This window comes from Rhagoletis pomonella, unplaced genomic scaffold (genome assembly GCF_013731165.1).
Source record: "Rhagoletis pomonella isolate Grant_MI unplaced genomic scaffold, Rhpom_1.0 Rhpom_scaffold_00003, whole genome shotgun sequence".
NCBI classification, from domain to species: domain Eukaryota; kingdom Metazoa; phylum Arthropoda; class Insecta; order Diptera; family Tephritidae; genus Rhagoletis; species Rhagoletis pomonella.
Window position 1 is genome coordinate 10489958 of NW_023458557.1, and position 9723 is coordinate 10499680.

Sequence of the window (9723 nt, forward strand, 5' to 3'; positions counted from 1 at the left end):
ATCTGTCCAACAAACTGAGAGCGGGTTTATTACAAAGAGGGTAGTAGGCACAGTTTAGCGATGTTACGAGTGATGTTTCCTGCTTGCGTGCGAATGTCCGCCACGCGGACATTATTATCTGGACCAGGGTGGAGGTGGGTCACACGCCCGAGTCTCCACTCATTTGGAGGGAGAAGGTCGTCTTTGATTACAACTAAATCCGCTTCTTTGATATTGTGTTTCTGCCGCTTCCACTTATGCCCTTTGTGGAGTTCTTTTAGATATTAATTTTTCCAGCGATTACTGAATTGCTGATAAATAACCTTCAATTTGTGCCACTTGTTCGTCAATGAGAGGGTTTCCGAGGGGGGTTCAGGCAAAGAAAGTAGTGGGGCACCACGTAAGAAATGTCCTGGCGGTAACGCCAACAGAGCAGTGGGATCCTGAAAAATTGGGGAGAGCGGCCTTGAATTCAACACCGCTTCAATTCGGATAAGGAGGGTGGTGAATTCTTCGAAGGTGAACTTGTGATTTCCTGCGACCTTCGTGAAATGGATTTTGAAGCTTTTTACAGCAGCTTCCCATAGCCCGCCCATGTGAGGAGCATATGGTTGGATGAACTGCCATGAGAATCCGTGGGTTGCGTATTTTTCGGCGATCTCAGTAGCCGGTTCTTTGAGAAATTGTGAGAATTCTCTTTGCAGCGTTCGCTGCGCACCCACGAAAGTTTATCCGTTGTCGGACATGATTTTATGGGGGATTCCACGGCGGCCGACAAATCGGGAGAACGCTGCTTTAAACGCTTCAGTGGTCAGACTTGAGCATAATTCTAAGTGTACTGCTTTGGTGGAGAAGCATACAAATACACACACATACGCCTTTGCGTCAGGAGCTCGCCGGAGTATAGATGTTTTCACAAGAAAGGGCCCAGCAAAATCAACACCTGTATTGAAGGGAAGTGTGCAGGTGGATCATTCAGGAGGAAGCGCGGCCATTATCTGGGACCGCATCTTTTGTTTATAAATGGTGCAGACCTTACAATGAAAGATGATTTTTTTTATTTTTTGTTTCAGCCTGGGGATATAATATTCTTTTTGCACCATTTGAACCATGAGTTGTTTGTCAGCGTGGAGAAGAGTGGTATGGAGGAAGTCGAGCAGCAGACCACAGAGCTTGGACTCTTCTGGAATTATGATCGGGTGACGTTCATTGTAACTAAGCGCTGCATAAGCTAAACGTCCATTCACGCGCAGAATTTCAGCTCTATCCACCATCGGATTCAGAGTCAGTAAAGGGCTTTTTATGCTAAGCGATTTCCCTGCATTTAATGAGCTGATTTCGTTGATATAGTACTGGCTTTGAGTCTGAATGATAATACGTAGTTTGGCTTGGTTTATTTCCTCGTGCGTTAAGGGGAGAGAAGTGGGTATCGGTTGCTTTCTAGCTGCGTTTATAAACCGATACATAAACGCTATTACTCGCAACGCTCGTGCAAAGGAGGAAAAACGCATTATGTCCACCGATTCAATCGTGTGCAGGGCTCCATACGTCGTTGTTCAGGGGGTGACGAATGTGGAGATGGGCTTTTTGGCCACGAAGTGGAGAGTTTTTGCAGCCATGCGGGCCCATTCCACCACAATGCGCACGTCGCCAGACCCTGGGAATGGCATCCGCGGGTGCCTAGATCATTTTGTGGTATGAGCGAAATTCTATTGGCAACATAAGTTTTCCAAGTGTGTGGCGGTTTTTCTAACCACGCCAACACAATGGAAAAATCTGACCAGAGGTATAAATCATGAGCAGGCAAATCTAGTTCGGAGTGGAGTTGATCAACCAGCTTGGAGAGTAGGACGGCTCCACAGAGCTCAAGTCTGAGGAGGCTGACTGTTTGCAGGGGGGCTACCTTACTTTTAGCTGCGAGTATGTGTGACGAGAAGGAGTTTTCGGCAATTTGTACACGGAGGTAGACACAGGCGCAATGAGCTTTTTCAGAGGCGTCTGAAAACCCGTGTTCTTGTACACGGTAAGTAGGGGAGAATTGCACCCAGCGGGGAATAACAATTTCATTAATCCCGGGGAGATTTTCCCGCAGAGTGTTCCATTTGTGGAAAGCGCCTTGTTTTACGTGCTCGTCCCAGTCAGTTCCTTCCATCCATAGTTGCTGAAGGAGCATTTTAGCGGAAACCATTATTGGTGTTAGCCATCCTGCCGGGTCAAACAATTTCGCTACCGCTGATAATATTTGCCTTTTTGTCCTCGAGTTGGCAGCGGGAACAGGATCGTACGTGTAAGAGAAGGAGTCCATTAGCGCGTTCCATTTTATGCCTAGCGTTTTTGTAGAGCTAGTGTCCTGAAACTGGAGAAAATCAACATCAAGGACCTCGGAATCTGGGTCTGATTCCAGGATTTTTGGGTGATTTGAGGTGATTTTTCGTAGTGGAAAACCTGCATATTTTAAGGCGTCTTTAACTTGGGTTAATGAGCTTATAGTGTGGACTGTATATTATGCCCGCCTGAGAGCATATCGTCCACGTATGTTTCGCGTAGGAGGATATTGCTGCCGAGCGGAAATTCGTCTTGACAATCCTGCGCTAACTGATGAAGCGTACGGATTGCCAGATAGGGAGCGCAATTGACGCCAAAGGTGGCTGTTTTCAGCCTAAAATCTTCTATGGACTTGTTTGGGGACCTACGAAAGACGATTCTTTGGAAGTCTTGATCTTCCTTGTGGACGAGAATTTGGCGATACATTTTTTCGATGTCGCCATTAAAAACGAACTTGTAGAGGCGCCATCGGAGAATTATGAGCAGCAAGTCGTTTTGAAGGGTTGGGCCAGTATATAGCACGTCATTCAATGAGTTTCCAGAGTGCGATATTCTGGAAGCATTGAAGACTACGCGTACTTTTGTTGTTTTGCTGTCGGGTTTTATGACAGCGTGGTGTGGTAAATAAAAGGAGAAGTATTTACCGCCATTGATGACTTCTTGGGATGAGGTGGGCTCCATGTGGTCCATGGTGATGTATTCTTCCAGAACTTCTGAGTACCTTTTGCAGAGGTCAGGTTTTTTCTCCAGAGTCCTTTCGATGCTGATGTACTGCTGCCGCGCTGCTAGTCGAGAGTGTCCTAGATCCATGATGTCTGGGAATTCGGGTTTGATGGGTAGTTTCAACATGTATTGTCCGTCTGTCTGCCAGATTGTTGTGCGCCGATACAGCTCCTCACAGAAGTCCTCTTCACTTGAACGGTGTTGCGTGGCAGCTACTTCCTCCTGTTCCCAAAACTTCTTCAGCAGTGAGTTTAACGATTCCTCCTGGGGTTCGGTTACCTGGGTGGTAAAGGTGGAGATCCTCTCCTGGATTGGGCCGCTCAGAATCCATCCAAATATCGTGTTCTGCGCTGTGAGACTTCCGCTTATGTTTTCTCGCAGCCCTTGTAGGATAATTCGGGGGATTAGGTCACTGCCGATTACCATATCTATTTTATTTGGGGTGGGACAGTTGGGAGCGAGCCTTAATCGTTTTATCTCTTCTAACTTAATATGAGAGATATTGGTTATAGGTAGAAAATGGGTCAATCGGGGAAAAATAATGGCTTGGGTCTTTATTTTCTGGGCTCGATCTGCTGAGCAGAGTGTGATTTCGCACATTTTCTTTGAATTTTGCACCACCATTCCACCCATTCCAGAAAGAGTTTCTGTATCCGGGATGATACAAACGTTTTTTGTGAGCCTTGATCCACCAGAGCGCGAATATTATGATATTCGCCATCACAATATATCGGTACTACCGCCGTTGGGAGGAGAGTTGTGATGTTAGTACTCGAAAAATGAGATGACACTTTATTTACGTCGTTTTTCTATGGTGGTTTATGTGTCGCATATTTTGAGCAAGTGGGCGCTTCAGTATCCGTACTAGTCTGCGTCGACAGCTGACTCGTTGTTCGCTGGGGTTTTGAATTGGGTTTTGGTTGCTGGGTTTTTTGCGGGAAGTGTAAAAGAGAGTGATGTTTTTGTGATGAAGCTGCTTGTACAATCACTCTTTAAATGGGAGTAAGAAAGGCAATTTTCACAATAATCTTAAACGGTTAGATACGGACAGTGCTTTAAATTTAACACATGTCTTCATGGGGTGCCTTGAGGTGCGAAGTTTGCATGAGATCGGCTGATTTAGATCTACATGAAAATTTTAGGGGGGTTTGGTTTGCCTGGCCGGTATGCATGTAGTCTTTCTACTACTTCATACCGACTTGTGAGGAATTTATTCATATCTGCCCACAGCGGTAACTCTTTCCGTGAGCTGAGTGATTGCTCCCATAGAGACAGAGTTTCACTGGGCAGTTTTGGGGAACATAAATATACAAGGATGGAGTCCCAATCGCTGGTAGGGATTCCTTGTGCTGAGAGGGTTGAGAGGCAATTATTGATGGTGGATTGAACTTTTTGGATTTGCTCACCACTTTCTGTATATATGAGGGGGATATTAAATAACGCTTTTAATTGCTTATCTACCAATATCCTACGATTCTCGTACCGTGACTTTAAGGCATCCCAGGCAAGTTCAAAATTATCGTCAGTGAGAGGGAATTGTTTGACTATTTGTCCTGCTTGACTTCTGGTTTTTTTTGCCGTAAATGGTATAATTTCTGAGCTGGGGTTAGTTTGGGGTTATTTTTATAGACTGCCGTGAACATATCTCTGAATGCCGGCCAGTCTTCGTACCCACCGTGGAAAATTTATGTGTCACACGGTGGTACCTTGAGGAATACTTCTTGGGAGTTCGAAGTTGGAGTGGAATTTGTGGCTCGAATGGTGATTTGTTGTGACTGGGAATTTGCCCCGAGAAGCTGTAAGCCGTCTAAAATTTGCGTCTTACAGTTCTCATAACTTTCTGAGCATTTATTATATTTTTGCTCAATAGATCCGATAGACTCAGAAAAGTACTCAGAGCGGGATACTGCTCTATACGAGGTTATTAGAGCATCCCACAACTTGTCAAGTTGCTGTAATTTAACATTTAAGAGCGTTTGGGTGTGCTCGCTTATAAGGGTGCTGAACCATTTTGAATAAAATGACTCTAGCCTATTGCTATCAAAAATGAAGTCCTGAAGGCTTGAGTCAGCATCAGTGGAAGATTTCTTTTCCATTTTGGGTTCTAAAGGGGTAATTGGTGGAATTCGGGGTGAGACTGGAGTGAATAGGTAAACAACGTAACAATATCTTTATATTGCCTTGAGATACTTAGCACCATTTTATTTTTCAATTTAAAATATTTATTTACGCTACTTTTCAACGTTTAAAAAATCTTTTCCTTGTGTGGTGCTATCTTTATGAGCTCTACTGTATCAGCTTCGGTGCTATTTTCTTGGCCTATACTGTATATTGTCCCAGCGCGTCTGAGCCCAATAGTATATATGTATGTGTGCACGTATGTGTATTTGCTGGAGTTGCAAATTTTGTAAGCGCAAAAGGTGGGTGGAGAGCGAGAGAAGCGAAATAGATAAATATGCAAGAGGTTATATGTATACGTACGTAAGTAAATGGGTATACCGTTTGGCTTTTCGGCTTGTGAGTATGTACGTATATATATATATATATATATATATATTAGGGCGGGTCGAAAATCTAATTTTTCTCAAATCCCTTGGTAATAGTGAAAATATATTGTATCATGAAGTCAACAACAAGCCTGCGAAATATTAGTCTTTCATTTTAATTGTAAGAGCCCGCGCATCGACCGCCAAGTGACCCACAGCACACTAGTCGAATAAGACCAATTCTTGTTAAAAATTCTGGGTTTAGCCAAAAATTTTGGTGCATATTATTAGATAATGAATCCTTTAACGCAAAAGATAAAGGCAAGTATCATTTCGCGCAGCCCTTTATCTTATCGTTAATCTCAAACTCATCTATTTTCAGGAAAATTTTGATTGTTCTCTTGATAATTGCAAATATTCTAATCCTTTTTTAATATTAGCTATAGTTTGCAAACTACTGCATTTACCTACAGACACTTTTTCACATAATGGAATTAACTAAAATATTTATGTATATCTAAACACTTATTGCACGTCCCCTACTTTCATATATATGTGCTTCTGCGGCGACTAATGAAACCCTTCCGCACCAGTTTTCAAGACTGCAAAAATGGACTCAAAATGGGCGTTTCTCACCCTAATTGTAATGTATGTAAATACCTACATTCATTCACCACGATCTTGATAACTGACCAAATCGGCGTGACCAAGTCCATGGTCATTTTAATATTATATAAACATCCGAAAACATTAAAAGGCTTGAAATAAATCTCGTCTCACTTCTTTGTATTTTTCACTTGGTTGCTGAAGTAATTAAGAATTGAAAATTCATAAGGGAAAATTATGATTTTTGTAAGTTTTATCTTAATATCTTAAAAACGTGTAGACTTATTGAAAAATGATAAGTGAACGTGAGGTACTAAATTTAATAGCCCTTAATTTGATATATCGTCCTGTTTATTACAATAACGCATTCCATAGATATTACAAGCCAAAGTTTCATTTACAAAATTCATACACTTTGATTCAATTGCGCGGGCTAAAGATAAGTTTTAAATTAATCTTTCGTGGCCAATAACAATTGGCTGAGACCTGAGACATCATAATATTACTATTACAATGCGGTCAAATGACTTTTATTTTACCCCATACAAAATCGACCCAGCCTAATATATATATATACTATATATGTATATTTCGCAAATTTTGAAGCCGAATCATTTTTCGAACTGGGTGAATCTCTATGGCATAAGTGGAAGAAGGAGACAAGAGAGAAGCGATTTAATACTTTTCGGGTACCGCTAATTAATAGGAGAATAATTGCAAACACAATTTCGTGTGTTATGCTCCTGGGTCACGATTGAGAGAATACAAAGGTTGCGCCGATCTCGGACCGCTATTCCTCTCTTAACGAATTTGACAGAATCGTTGTTTGCATGACGTCACACTTGTGCAACTTGTTTACGTTTTCCCTGCAACATTTTTTCTTCTTCTTCCATTCTTGCTCACGTTTTGGCATTTCTCTCTCGCAATTGCACCAGTGTGACGTCACATAAAAGTTATTCTCAAAAATCCTCTCTGATCGGCGCAATCTTGTATTCTATCATTCTTGCTCCTGGGTCATGCGTATATGTGAGTATGTATGTCAGAATCCAAGTGGTTTTAGAGTGATAGCGGGGAAATGAACAAACGGGTGTCCAGTATGTAACTATGTACTTGTTTAATATACGTGCGTGACTTGGTGAATTTTTTCTACGTTCGTATATAGAAGTACATATGTAACTACGTGTATCGTACGGGACAAATGAGCTGATGTATATATGGATGAGTAAATATTTGTTTCGCGCGTAACACTAGAACTCACATGTATATGTACATACTGTGCAGAAATTTCGAGACTTATGTGAACATGAGGGGGCAGTGAAACTGAGATTGGGTAAATAGGTATGTAAATTATATTACGTTTGTATATTTTATAGCGGTTTTTTCCGTTTTGAAGAGGGGAAATGTGATATTGCTCGGGATTATATACTTTTATTTATGTACATATATGTCGGGATATATGTATGTCTTGAGGAGATATGACTTTAGTTACGGTAAATTAGAAGTTCAGTGGCTTCAATTTACCGTACTGGGGAACCGCTAACAAATTTACATACGTAATATATGTATGTATCTTTTTATGTGCAAGTTTAGGATAGTTGGTAGGGGAATGGTGCACTTACTTGCTTATTGGGTACCACCTGTTATTTCTTTGTCGGGACTGTACCGCCTGAACTGTGCTGTATCCGGTTGTTGCCGTCATCCGTTTTGCGTGCGTCCAGCTCCTGGTGTTCCTTTTGCTGCCTCCTCTCTCGTCTTTTGCTTCTACTCTTGATTTCCGTTGTATTTAATTTTCAAAATTTTACGTTCGCTTATATTTTTTTTTTTTATAACTTTCTAAAATGGTTTTTATTTGATTTCGGTTATATGTATGTACATATATGTATGATTTTTTTCGAACTTTTCTTTAGTTATATGTGTACGATAATTTTTGTGGCTTTATTTCAGCACTTTCTTTGGGGTCACCTTGAGAAATTTTTCTCTTTTTACTTTACTTCTTTTTTTTTTGTATAATTTGTTACTTTTCAGCACTTTAAATTTCCGGTTTATTTTCTGTTTCAGCACTTTCTAAATTTTTTCGCTTTGTTTTCTTGCCACACTAATGTTCATACACATACATCACTTTACAGGTGCCGCTTTTCCGTTCTCTTTCATTTGCTGGTGTTTCTTCTTTCCTTTTTTAATTACCGATATAACCACTATAACTTTTTAATTCTTTAATTTTTAATAACTTTTCGTTTTTGCTGTTTAATTTTTGTTCACACAACTTTTTTCTGGTGTACAACTTAGTTTTCGGGTCTTTTTTTACCTGCCGCCTTTCGCGTTTACTTCCGTGTTTTGCTGCCGACCGCTTTTAGTATTTCTCGCACACTGGCACTTATGTGCAAACGTACTTATGTATGTACTTCGCTTTGGTCGCGGGTTGCGCTTTAGCGACAAAGGACCATGTTGATTTTTATGGGAGTAATAATGGCACAGGGTGCGCCAAGTGAGGAGGATCCAAAGAAATAAAAAACCGATTGGATTTTTGGATACAATTCAATTAGCAAAACGTATTTTATTGAAAAATATATGATATTCGTAGGAACAGGAATTAAACTTTGTGCCCGAGTGGCTTTTAAAGAAATTACAAAGAAGTACGTTAAGCGGTGCGGCTTCGGCGGTGGTTGGAACCATACTAAATTCAAAAAGAAAAAAATTATGATCGTGGGCTCGGGCCACCCCGTGACCTCATCACAGCGCACGCCAGTGTGCGCGAGTGAAGAAAGCAGCAACAGTAGCATGCTGAATTGACTCGCTTATATATACACGAGATTTGGAAGTTTTTATCCAGACGTCCAATCGACATGTTTGATATATCGTTGGAAAGGTCTTGCAGAGTGTGTCCAGAAAATATATTCAAGCTTCGTAAACGATTAACCGGATTCTTAAAAATTAGGCAAAAGTGTTGCCAAACAAAAAATGTTTTTTTGCTTTTGCCGGTTAAAGGGGCATGTGGATACACCCAACATATTTAGTGTTATTCTCTAGGTCAATACCTTTCGAACGATACCTTATATCCGGCCACTAGTTGGAAAGATATAGATGTAAATGTGTTTTGGTTCGTGTCTCCACTTCGAGATGCTTTGGTATGTATGTGGCGTCTGTACGTACCATCATTTAATTTTTTTCAAACTTTCAGGAATTAAAGTACACAAAAAACTAAGAAGGTTTTGTTCCAGGTTGTTTTGATTCGTATGCCTGTGTGGGCGTGCCTGCTGCCTGAAATTGGAAAAAAAAAATTTTTAACTACCACTGAGGCTGCAGTACTCAGTCCATGTCATTGATTTGGGTATCAGTAGAAGGGACTTCAAACAAGCTATCCAACGCTATCTTTTGTGTTTATAAAATATAAATACGCCATAACGTTATCGCCTGGAAACTAAAAATCGGGCTGCTGAAAATACAGATTTCGGGCATTTTCTCAAAAACTGGTCAGTCGATTTTATTCTAGGTTTCCACAAATCTAGCGCAAAACCTTAGCTTTCATCTGGTATACAGCTTATACCTGGGAAAACTCTTGTTTAGACGCGACTGCTAACACCAGGCGCCTAAATGCATGCTATGT